Here is a 13,102-nt window from a genome sequence, read left to right on the forward strand (position 1 = left end):
TTCAGCCTGGCACCAATGCCTATCTCACTTAAAACAGTTTTTTGATATACATCATTGGGTCTGTGTAGCCTTGCTGTTGCATCATACTAGCTTCCATGTACCTGGAGCTAAAGTCTGCACCGAGATAGTCATAAAAATAAAAAGTAAATAATACTTTGCTAAGCTGGATACAGTTGTTTGTGAACTGAAGTTTTCTTCCACGGCCAATGCCTGTTTTGGGCTGTGTTGGGCTGTTTTTAGGCTACAGCAGGCGATAAGTGGTTTTTCAGAGAGGTGTACGGGGGGTTCAGAGAGGTGTACGGGGGTTCAGAGAGGCGTACTGGGGGTTCAGAAGAGGTGTACGGGGGGTTCAGAAGAGTGTACGGGGGGTTCAGAGGGGTGTACGGGGGTTCAGAAGGCGTACGGGGTTCAGAGAGCGTACTGGGGGTTCAGAGAGGCGTACTTGGGTTCAGAGAGGGTGACGGGGTTCAGAGAGGCTACTGGGGGTCAGAGAGGCGTACGGGGGTTCAGAGAGGCGTACGGGGGGTTCAGAAGAGTGTACGGGGTTCAGAAGGCGTACGGGGGGTCAGAGAGCGTACGGGGTTCAGAGAGGCGTTACGGGGTCAGAGAGTGATGGGGGTTCAGAGAGGCTACTGGGGTTCAGAGAGGTGTACGGGGTTCAGAGAGGCGTACGGGGTTCAGAAGGTGTACGGGGGTTCAGCGAGGTGTAGCGGGGGTTCAGAGAGGTGTACGGGGTTCAGAGAGGTGTATCATCACACTGTCATGTTGTCACAATGTAATCATCGCACTGTCATGTTTACCACAATGTAATCACCACACGTCATGATACACAATGTATCACCCATATTGTCATGTTATCACAATGTAATCATCACACTGTCATGATATCACCACTGTCATGATACCACAATGTAATCACCACACTGTTCATGTTATCACACTGTCATGATACCACAATGTAATCACCACACTGTCATGATATCACACTGTCATGATACCACAATGTAATCACCCACTGTCATGATACACAATGTAATCATTGCACTGTCATGTTACCACAATGTAATCACCACACTGTCATGATACCACAATGTTATCACACTGTCATGATACAATAATATATAGTGCACTGTCATGATACCACAATGTAATCACCACACTGTCATGATACCACAAATGTAATCAACACACTGTCATGATACCACAATATATAGTGCACTGTCATGATATCACACTGTCATGATACACCAATGTAATCACCCCACTGTCATGATACCACAATGTAATCATGCACTGTCATGTTACCACAATGTAATCACCTCACTGTCATGATACCACAATGTATCACACTGTCATGATACAATAAATAAGAGCACTGTCATGATACCCAATGTAATCACCACACTGTCATGATACCACAATGAACAAACACACTGTCATGAACCACAATAAAGTGCACTGTCAATACATAATGTAATCACCACACTCATGATACCACATGTAATCATCACACTGTCATGTATCACAATGTAATCACCTCACTGTCATGATACCACAATGTAATCCCCACTGTCATATACCACAATGTAATACACACTGTCATGATACCGCAATGTAATCACCACAACTGTCATGATACCACAATGTAATCACAACACTGTCATGATACCACAATGTAATCACCTCACTGTCATGATACCACAATGTATCACCTCACTGTCATGATACCACATGTAACCTCATCATGATACGCATGAATCACACTGTCATGTTATCACAATGTCATGTTGTCACAATGTTATGTTATATCCACACTGTCATGATACACCATGTAATCATCACACTGTCATGTTATCACAATGTAATCATCACACTGTCATGTCATCACCTGTAATCACAACACTGCATGATACCGCAATGTAATCACACTGTCATGTTATCACACATAGCCCGGTTTACTGCATGTGATGTTGATCTTTATTCCAGTTCTCAGCCCAGGGCTTTGTGCAAAGCCAGATAGCCTCCATCTTAGCCTCTGTCACTGTCTTTCACCTTACAAGGCTGGGTGTCAGGAGGCTACCTCCATCTTAGCCTCTGTCACGGTCTTTCACCTTACAAGGCTGGTGTAGGAGGTTACCTCCATCTTAGCCTCTGTCACGGTCTTTCACCTTACAAGGCTGGGTGTAGGAGGTTACCTCCATCTTAGCCTCTGTCACGGTCTTTCACCTTACAAGGCTGGGTGTAGGAGGTTACCTCCATCTTAGCCTCTGTCACGGTCTTTCACCTTACAGGCTGGGTGTAGGAGGCTACCTCCATCTTAGCCTCTGTCACGGTCTTTCACCTTACAAGGCTGGGTGTAGGAGGCTACCTCCATCTTAGCCTCTGTCACGGTCTTTCACCTTACAAGGCTGGGTGTCGGAGGCTACCTCCATCTTAGCCTCTGTCACGGTCTTTCACCTTACAAGGCTGGGTGTAGGAGGCTACTCCATCTGTTACACTGCACTACACGACTCGCCGGTGTTGTGGCTGGTGAGTCCTTCCTGACCCTCTCTTCCTGACATTAGAATTACACATAATAAATATCCCAGCCCACTCCTCATGACGACACACAGTCAGCTACATTCAACCGCGGGACGATTTTGTTTCTTGAGCGAATGGATGTTCATGGGGCTGGAACATCAATTCTAAATACTTTGTAGACTGCAAATTGACCGCAAGAATCCCAAACAGATATAATATTTGACTAAAACATCATAATTTCAAACCTTGCTTACATTTGTTTACAAATCACATATATACACACTGAGTGTACAAAATATTATGAACACCTGGTCTTTCCATGACATAGACTGACCAAGTGACAACTGTGGGGAAGCATTGGAGTCAACATGGGCCAGCATCCCTGTGAAACACTTTCGACACCTTGTAGAGTCCGTGCCCCGACYAATTGAGCCTGTTCCCGAGGGCAAAAGGGGGGTGAAACGGAATATGAGAAGGTGTTCTTAATGTTTTGTCCAGTCAATGTCTCTCTTAGGCGTGGGAATACTTTAGAACAGATATCTAAAACTTTAATCATTTGGAGCTGAGGTGCAGGTGTTTTTTTTAACAGTCGTGTGTCCAACAATTAAAGAAATTATATTTGCTCGTAATTTGGGGTGCCAAATGGGTAACCCTGCTCTATCGCTAGTGACCAACAATACCTCAGTAACAGAAGTACCAGGAAGTACCTTCCTGCTCGTTTCATCAACACATCACACTCTCTTTCAACAGTTTCAGTCAGAAAACATTTAATTACAAGGACACACCTGGTTTCAAATCAAAATAGCAAATAAAACATTTAAATGAAAAATACCTCAGACTAAATTCTATCACGATGTTCTTCAGAATTAAGCTAAACGTTCTATATTAAACCACTGCCTTTATTGTAAATAAATAATAACCTAAATATAGTAGTAATGGATTATGTATTGGTTATATTTAACTTATAAAATACAAGTGTTATTTCATCAGAGTTAAAAACCTGCTTCTCAGGCACTGGGTAGAAAGGCTTTAGGCACCAGTCTGCTTTTCTGCTCTTCTACTTCTTATGGAATTGTCATTTCAAACATATTTAGCGTCATAATCAGAGTAGGCAAAAGCAGAAACAGATCTGGGACCGGGCTATAGAACAGCAGCCTCTGCCACTAGCATTATAACTGGTTATAACCATCGAGCTATGAACCRTGACATAACCCTGGCTCGGGGACGCCATTCCTGAAAGTGAAAACCTATTACTTACAGTCCAAAGAATAACAACATGGATGGAAGCAGCGAAACCTATTTAAGGCATCAAAATGTAGAGATGTTCAACTCCCTGGTTCTGTGGTTGGTTTGGGATTCAACTCCTATTGCTCATAAAACCTGAGGGGAAAGTCTTTCAACCTTTACTTTAGACAAATAACTTCTTCTCATTGTAAATATATAACGGTATAGTTGGGTGCCCAGACATTAACATATGTTATAATAATAATAATAACACTTGCCAATTATAAAAATAGACACAACAGGAAAGGGGAGCTAGTCACGGGAAGGCTTGACAGTGAGACATTTCTCACTCAATCTGAATCTCAATCCATTGGAAAGGAATTTGAAAACGGTAGAACTTGAATACAAAAGGAAATTATAAATGTGACAACCTGATTGGTTCATACTATTGATAAATTGATGTAAATAATAGCAGAAGGTAACGTGATATCGACTCTGTCGACAGCTATAGAATAGCAATATTTAAAACGGTTGAGGAACGCAGTACAGCCTTTAGCGCTACACATTCTAGAATGTTCTGAATGTTGGCTTGGCGGACCACACTGAGGGACACCGGAGTCGGACAAGTTCTGGAGTAGCTGAATAGCAGCGTGACGTCAGTTATCCAGACATCTGAGTTGAAGAGAACAGTCCTGTCTTCGTGAACTTTTAGTCTTGAAGCTTGTCTTCACGGACCCTGCTGGTTAGCCTTGTAGTGCTAGCCTTTTAGCCTTGTAGTGCTAGCCTTTTAGCCTTGTAGTGCTAGCCTTTTAGCCTTCTGGTCAGGGGCGGTGGTGGGAAGCCAACTGGGCTGTGTTCTGTCTCACATCACCTGATCCAGTTGGTTCCGTCGCTGGACCCAGATCTGACACTGCATCTCTTCTTTACTATCATGTTGATGTAGGCTTTCATGATCTTGATGATCTCTCCAACCTGAAACACCACAGATGAGAGTTTTAACAGCAGGGAAAACAAACAAATGAACGATGGCACACTGAACAGATACTTAGATAAGTATCATAACAGCCAAGGCTTTTGTTTGGTTGACGTTCTGAAATGCTAGCCTGGGGTGCCAGTCAGTTTGTGTTATCATGTCAATTCCCTGTCACTCATTGTCATGCCAAACATGTCTGTTGACACTAACAGCCAGGCTACTGGTCATTTATAAATCTGGTGTTATAAACAGACTGGGACCAGGCTACTGGTCATTTATAATCTGGTGTTATAAACAGACCTGGGACCAGGCTACTGGTCATTTTATAATCTGGTGTTATAAAACAGACCTGGGACCAGGCTACTGGTCATTTATAATCTGGTGTTATAACAGACCTGGGACCAGGCTACTGGTCATTTATAATCTGGTGTTATACAGGACCGTGGACCAGGCTACTGGTCATTTATAATCTGGTGTTTAAACAGACCCGGGACCAGGCTACTGGTCATTTATAATCTGGTGTTATAAACAGACCTGGGACAAGGCTACTGGTCATTTATAATCTGGTGTTATAAACAGACCTGGGACCAGGCTACTGGTCATTTATAATCTGGTGTTATAACAGACCTGGACAGGCTACTGGTCATTTATAATCTGGTGTTATAAACAGACCTGGGACCAGGCTACTGGTCATTTATAATCTGGTGTTATAAACAGGGACCAGGCTACTGGTCATTTATAATCTGGTGTTATAAACAGACCAGGCTACTACTGGTCATTTATAATCTGGTGTTATAAAACAGACCTGGGACCAGGCTACTGGTCATTTATAATCTGGTGTTATAAACAGACCTGGGACCAGGCTACTACTGGTCATTTATAATCTGGTGTTATAAACAGACCTGGGACCAGGCTACTGGTCATTTATAATCTGGTGTTATAAACAGACCTGGGCCAGGCTATACTGGTCATTTATAATCTGGTGTTATAAACAGACCTGGGACCAGGCTACTGGTCATTTATAATCTGGTGTTATAAACAGACCTGGGACCAGGCTACTGGTCATTTATAATCTGGTGTTATAAACAGACCTGGGACCAGGCTACTACTGGTCATTATAATCTGGTGTTATAAACAGACCGGGACCAGGCTACTGGTCATTTATAATCTAGTGTTATAAACAGATCTGGTCATTTATAAATCTGGTGTTATCAAACAGACCTGGGACCAGGCTACTGGTCATTTATAATCTGGTGTTATAAACAGACCTGGGACCAGGCTAACTGGTCATTTATAATCTGGTGTTATAAACAGACCTGGGACCAGGCTACTGGTCATTTATAATCTGGTGTTATAACATACCTGGGACCAGGCTACTGGTCATTTATAATCTGGTGTTATAAACAGACCGGGACCAGGCTACTGGTCATTTATAATCTGGGTGTTATAAACAGACCCGGGACAGGCTACTGGTCATTTATACACTGGTGTTATAAACAGACCTGGGACCAGGCTACTGGTCATTTATAATCTGGTGTTATAAACAGACCTGGGACCAGGCTACTGGTCATTTATAATCTGGTGTTATAAACAGACCTGGGACCAGGTACTGGTCATTTATAATCTGGTGTTATAACAGACCTGGACCAGGCTACTGGTATTTATAATCTGGTGTTATAAACAGACCTGGGACCAGGCTACTGGTCATTTATAATCTGGTGTTATAAACAGACCAGGCTACTGGTCATTTATAATCTGGTGTTTATAAACAGACCAGCGACTACTGGTCATTTATAATCTGGTGTTTATAAACAGACCTGGGACCAGGCTACTGGTCATTTATAATCTGGTGTTATAAACAGACCTGGGACCAGGCTACTACTGGTCATTTATAATCTGGTGTTTATAAACAGACCTGGGACCAGGCTACTGGTCATTTATAATCTGGTGTTATAAACAGACCTGGGACCAGCTACTACTGGTCATTTATAATCTGGTGTTATAAACAGACCTGGGACCAGGCTACTGGTCATTTATAATCTGGTGTTATAAACAGACCTGGGACCAGGCTACTGGTCATTTATAATCTGGTGTTATAAACAGACCTGGGACCAGGCTACTATGGTCATTTATAATCTGGTGTTATAAAACAGACCCGGGACCAGGCTACTGGTCATTTATAATCTAGTTGTTATAAAACAGATCTGGTCATTTTTATAATCTGGTGTTATAAACAGACCTGGGACCAGGCTACTGGTCTTATAATCTGGTGTTTATAAACAGACCTGGGACCAGGCTACGGTCATTTATAATCTGGTGTTATAAACAGACCTGGGCCAGGCTACTGGTCATTTATAATCTGGTGTTATAAAACAGACTGGGACCAGGCTACTGTTTATTTTATAATCTGGTGTTATAAACAGACCTGGGACCAGGCTACTACTGGTCATTTATAATCTGGTGTTATAAACAGACCCGGGACAGGCTACTGGTCATTTATAATCTGTGTTATAAACAGATCTGGTCATTTATAATCTGGTGTTATAAACAGACTGGCATTTATAATCTGGTGTTATAACAGACTGGACCAGGCTACTACTTCTATAATGTTGTATTATGGTGTTATAAACAGACCTGGGACCAGGCTACTACTTCTATAATGTTGTATTATGGTGTTATAAACAGACCTGGGACAGGCTTGGTCATTTATAATCGGTGTTATAACAGGACGGGACCAGGCTACTACTTCTATAATGTTGTATTATGGTGTTATAAACAGACCTGGGACAGGCTACTACTTCTATAATGTTGTATTATGGTGTTATAAACAGACTGGGACCAGGCTACTGTCATTTATAATCTGGGTTATAAACAGACCTGGGACCAGGCTACTACTTCTATAATGTTGTATTATGGTGTTATAACAGACCTGGGACCAGGCTACTACTTCTATAATGTTGTATTATGGTGTTATAAACAGACCTGGGACCAGGCTACTACTTCTATAATGTTGTATTATGGTGTTATAAACAGACCTGGGACCAGGCTACTACTTCTATAATGTTGTATTATGGTGTTATAAACAGACCCGGGACCAGGCTACTACTTCTATAATGTTGTATTATGGTGTTATAAACAGACCGGGACCAGGCTACTACTTTTCTAATAATGTGTATTATGGTGTTATAAACAGACCTGGGACAGGCTACTACTTCTATAATGTTGTATTATGGTGTTATACAGACCTGGGACCAGGCTACTACTTCTATAATGTTGTATTATGGTGTTATAAACAGACCTGGGACCAGGCTACTACTTCTATAATGTGTATTATGGTGTAATAAACAGACCTGGGACCAGGCTACTACTTCTATAATGTTGTATTATGGTGTTATAAACAGACCTGGGACAGGCTACTACTTCTATAATGTTGTATTATGGTGTAATAAACAGACCGGGACCAGGCTACTATTCTATAATGTTGTATTATGGTGTTATAAACAGACCTGGGACCAGGCTACTACTTCTATAATGTTGTATTATGGTGTAATAAACAGACCGGGACCAGGCTACTACTTCTATAATGTTGTATTATGGTGTTATAAACAGACCTGGGACCAGGCTACTACTTCTATAATGTTGTATTATGGTGTTATAAACAGACCTGGGACCAGGCTACTGTCATTTATAATCTGGTGTTATAACAGACCGGGACCAGGTACTACTTCTATAATGTTGTATTTATGTGTAATAAACAGACCGGGGACCAGGCTACTAGTTCTATAATGTTGTATTATGGTGTTATACAACCCACTGGGACCAGGCTACTACTTCTATAATGTGTATTATTGGTGTAAAAAACAGACCCGGGACCAGGCTACTACTTCTATAATGTTGTATTATGGTGTTATAAACAGACCTGGACCAGGCTACTACTTCTATAATGTTGTATTATGGTGTTATAAACAGACCTGGGACCAGGCTACTGGTCATTATAATCTGGTGTTATAAACAGACCCGGGACCAGGATACTACTTTCTATAATGTTGTATTATGGTGTTATAAAACAGACCTGGGACCAGGCTACTACTTTCTATAATGTTGTATATGGTGTTATAACAGACCTGGGACCAGGCTACTATTCTATAATGTGTGTATTAATGGTGTTTATAAACAGACCTGGGACCAGGCTACTACTTCTATAATGTTGTATTATGGTGTTATAAACAGACCCGGGACCAGGCTACTACTTCTATAATGTTGTATTAGGTGTTATAAACAGACCTGGACCAGGCTACTACTTCTATAATGTTGTATTATGGTGTTATAAACAGACCTGGGACCAGGCTACTACTTCTATAATGTTGTATTATGGTGTTATAAACAGACCTGGGACCAGGCTACTACTTCTATAATGTTGTATTATGGTGTTATAAACAGACCTGGGACCAGGCTACTACTTCTATAATGTTGTATTATGGTGTTATAAACAGACCTGGGACCAGGCTACTACTTCTATAATGTTGTATTATGGTGTAATAAACAGACCTGGGACCAGGCTACTACTTCTATAATGTTGTATTATGGTGTTATAAACAGACCTGGACCAGGCTACTACTTCTATAATGTTGTATTATGGTGTAATAAACAGACCCGGGACCAGGCTCTACTTCTATAATGTTGTATTATGGTGTAATAAACAGACCTGGGACCAGGCTACTACTTCTATAATGTTGTATTATGGTGTAATAAACAGACCTGGGACCAGGCTACTACTTCTATAATGTTGTATTATGGTGTAATAAACAGACCTGGGACCAGGCTACTACCTCTATAATGGTGTATTTATGGTGTAATACTGTACCAGAGGTGTCTCAAAGAACATATCTCTGTCGTCCACTGTGATCTTATAGGTAGTGGCCTGGGGAGCTCCGAAGAAGATGATGTGTTCGTAGGGGAACGTCTCTAGAGGTTGGGCTCTCCTCTCTTGTAGACCGACACGTTCTCTGCACTCACACTCAGCACAGGTCGTGAGGAAAGCCTCCCTCTTTACACTGAGGAACCAGAGAGAGAGAGACATACACAGACAGGTCAGATAACAAGTATGATCAAATACATTTACAAAGCCAGGCGATGGAAACAGCAACCTATTTCCATTCATTTGTCTTCTTTTTCCTTCTGCGAGTTACCTCCCCTTCTGCCGTACACTCCTTCTGCCCGGCACACCTCCCCTTCTGCCGCGGCACCCTCCCCTTCTGCCCGGCCACCCTCCCTTCTGCCCGGCACACCTCCCCTTCTCGCACCACCTCCTTCTGCCGGCACACCTCCCCTTCTGCCCGGCACAACCCTCCCTTACTGCCCGGCACACACTCCTCCCGCTCGCCGGCACCTCCCCTTTGCGGCACACCTCCCCTTCTGCCCGTTACCATCCCCTCCTGCCCGTTACATCCCTTCTGCCCGTTACACCTCCCCTTCTGCTCCGTTAGCACCTCCCCTTCTGCCCGGCACACCTCCCTTCTGCCCGGCACACCTCCCCTTCTGCCCGCACAGCTCCCTTCTGCCCGCACACCTCCTTCTGCCACACGTCCTTCTGCCCGGCACACCTCCCTTCTGCCCGGCACACCCCCCTTTCTGCCCGCTCCGGCACACTCTCCCTTCTGCCCGGCACACCTCCCCTTCTGCCCGCACACCTCCCCTCCTGCCCGGCACACCTCCCTCCTGCCTGTACCTCCCCTCCCTGGCCCCACCTCACCTCCCTTCCTGCCCGTTACATCCTTGAGCCCTTCTAGCCCGTTACTCCCCTTCTGCCGTTACAACTCCCCTTCTGCCGTTATAATAAAATAAATAAAAGAAATCAACTCCCTTTTCTGCCCGTTACGCCGCCCCCACCTCACCCCAGCCACCACTCGCCACGCCCCCCGCCCCTGATCCAGTCCTCGGTAGCACCCACCCACCCCTACACAGCTCTCGTTCCCCCCCCACCCCGTGCCAACCCACAGGCCCCATAACCCCCCCCGTCACCCCCCCTCCGCCACCACCCCCCCCGGCACCACTCGGCACCCCCTCCCCCCTCGCGCGCCTCGGTAGCCGGTCACCGCTAACCAGCCCGCGACACGCAGCACACACCCACCCACGCCACTTGCTGGCCACAGTCCCACTGACCCACCCTAGCAGTGACCGACCGGCCGCCATCGGGCACTGGCTTTTACTACGCAGACAAGGTCGCATCCCCGACGGCGAACGCCATGGCCTGCCATCACCAGCCGCAAACCACCTGACCACAAAGCCGGCCCTTCTCCTGCATGAGCCCACCCACCTGTGCGGCTCTGCCGCCGCAGAGCTCTGCACCACGACCGCAACGGCCACATGGCCCACCCACCCCCGCAACCACCTACGCTGCACCCCTACTGGCACCCCGGCGGCTGGGCCGCAGGAGCGCCGCGCCTCGTATGCTTCCACCCTCATTCAGAAGCACTCTAATTATCGGCGACTCCGACCCGACAATACCCATCTACACCCCGCTCGTTTAGGTGACACGCCGAGGAGCTAGCGCAGTCGCCACTACCGGTAGCTGCCTGCTCTGATCGCCTATCACATGCCCCCCGCTCAGCCTGGGTCGTTTTAATCCGTGCTCGGTACACCATGATCGTTCTTTTTTTGCCGGATATCTTATAATCTGCACTTGCTCGTTTCCCCTTCTGCCCGTTACACCTCCCCTTCTGCCGTTACAGCTACCCTTCTGACCGTTTACCTCCCCTTCCGACCGTTACCTCCTTCTGACCCGTTACCATCCTTCTGACCGTTACTTTCCCTTCTGACGTTAACAATCACTTCTCTGAATCCACTGATTCGGTCACTCATCTGTAGAATGTTTTTGTATTTCCCCTGTATGCTTAAATTCAGTTTGTTCAGTTTCCTTGTCTGTTACAACTGTAAGGTGACACATTTTCTTTTCATAACAAAGAAAGTCTTTAAAAACATATATATTTAAAAAAAAATACATTGTGAATGACAACAGTTGGTCTCTCAATGTGAAAAGTGTTTCCAACATTCCCCCTCGATACCCACCAAGCTGTTGGTGTACGAATGTGTCCAAATGGCAGAGGGAGCCACATTTCTAACTAGCCTGCAGAGGCCTGACCYCCGTGCCACCATAGATGGAGCCCCATCTGTGCAAAAGCCCACTATTTAATCCCATGGATCGGGGATTTCAGGAAAAAGCATTAGGAGCACGCCCCTATCCACATCGACGAGACCGCAGTAGGAGAAGGTGAAAAGCTTAATGTTCCTCGGAGTACACATCACTGACATCTGAAATGGCACACACACACAGACAGTGTGGTGAAGAACGCGCAACATCGGCTTGTCACCTAAAACCATCACAAACTTTTATAAATGCACATATGAGAGCATCCTGTCGGGCTGTAACACCGCCTGGTACGGCAACTGCACRGCCCGCCACCGCAGGGCTCTCCAGCTTGATGTCCACCCCCTGGACAGGACGCTAGTCTGTGTTGTCATGTAGTTACCTCTACGTCGAACAGTGTGGACCCATATCCGGGCCACTCCTTGATGATGTTCATGTATTTGAGCATGGCATTGTGCTGGTCCAGTCCCTGAAGTCTGGACCACTTCTCTACGATGGAGGTTCTGGTGGCTGAAGTCTCCTCCTTCACCCACATCTCCAGCATCTGAACAAGAACAATACTTTATTAGTACCTTCCTCTAACCGCTAGGCTACCTGTTCCTCCTCTAACCGCTAGGCTACCTGCACCAAAGAGAGGAGAAAAGTTCCCATTTACAACTGCGACCTGGCAAGATAAAGCAAGTTGGTTGGCAATTGCTATTTACAGATGGTTGTGTACAGCTGCAGCGATCAGTAAGCTGCTCTGACACTGGCTGCTAAAGTTAGTGAGGGAGATATAAGTCTCACAACTTCAGTGTTTTTTGCAATTCATTGCAGTCATTGGTATCAGAGAACTGGAAGGAAAGGCGGCCAAAGGAAGCGTGAAATATACCTGCTGGAGCGCGTGCTATGGGTGGGTGGTTGCTATGGTGACCGGTGAGCTGAGAAAGGCGGAGCTTTACCTAGCCAAAGACTTATAGATGACCTGGAGCCATGCGTTTGGTGACGAATATGTAGCGAGGACCAGCCAACGAGAGCATACAGGTCGCAGTTGTGGGTAATATATGGGGTGTCAAGGATCGGTAGTCAAGGATCGTAGGATAGTCGTTTTACGAGGGTATGTTTGGCAGCATGAGTGAAGGAGGCTTTGTTGCGAATAGGAAGCCGATTCTAGATTACATTGGATTGGAGATGATTAAGTGAGTCTGGAAGGAGAGTTTACAGTCTAACCAGACACCTAGGTTTGTAGGTTGTCCACA

General features: G+C 45.2%; 1 long non-coding RNA gene across 1 annotated transcript; it reads right to left on the minus strand.

Moving 5' to 3' along the window:
• Window positions 1–1,630: 1,630 nt before the first annotated feature.
• Window positions 1,631–12,405, minus strand: LOC112074334 (uncharacterized). The gene is made up of 4 exons (XR_002894727.2): window positions 12,247–12,405; window positions 9,582–9,771; window positions 1,928–4,716; window positions 1,631–1,683 (listed from the first exon to the last, which is right to left on the minus strand). It is a non-coding gene; the product is annotated as an uncharacterized lncRNA (long non-coding RNA).
• Window positions 12,406–13,102: the final 697 nt, after the last annotated feature.

The sequence above is a fragment of the Salvelinus sp. IW2-2015 genome, unplaced genomic scaffold, assembly GCF_002910315.2.
Source record: "Salvelinus sp. IW2-2015 unplaced genomic scaffold, ASM291031v2 Un_scaffold2586, whole genome shotgun sequence".
Taxonomy (NCBI): Eukaryota; Metazoa; Chordata; class Actinopteri; order Salmoniformes; family Salmonidae; genus Salvelinus; species Salvelinus sp. IW2-2015.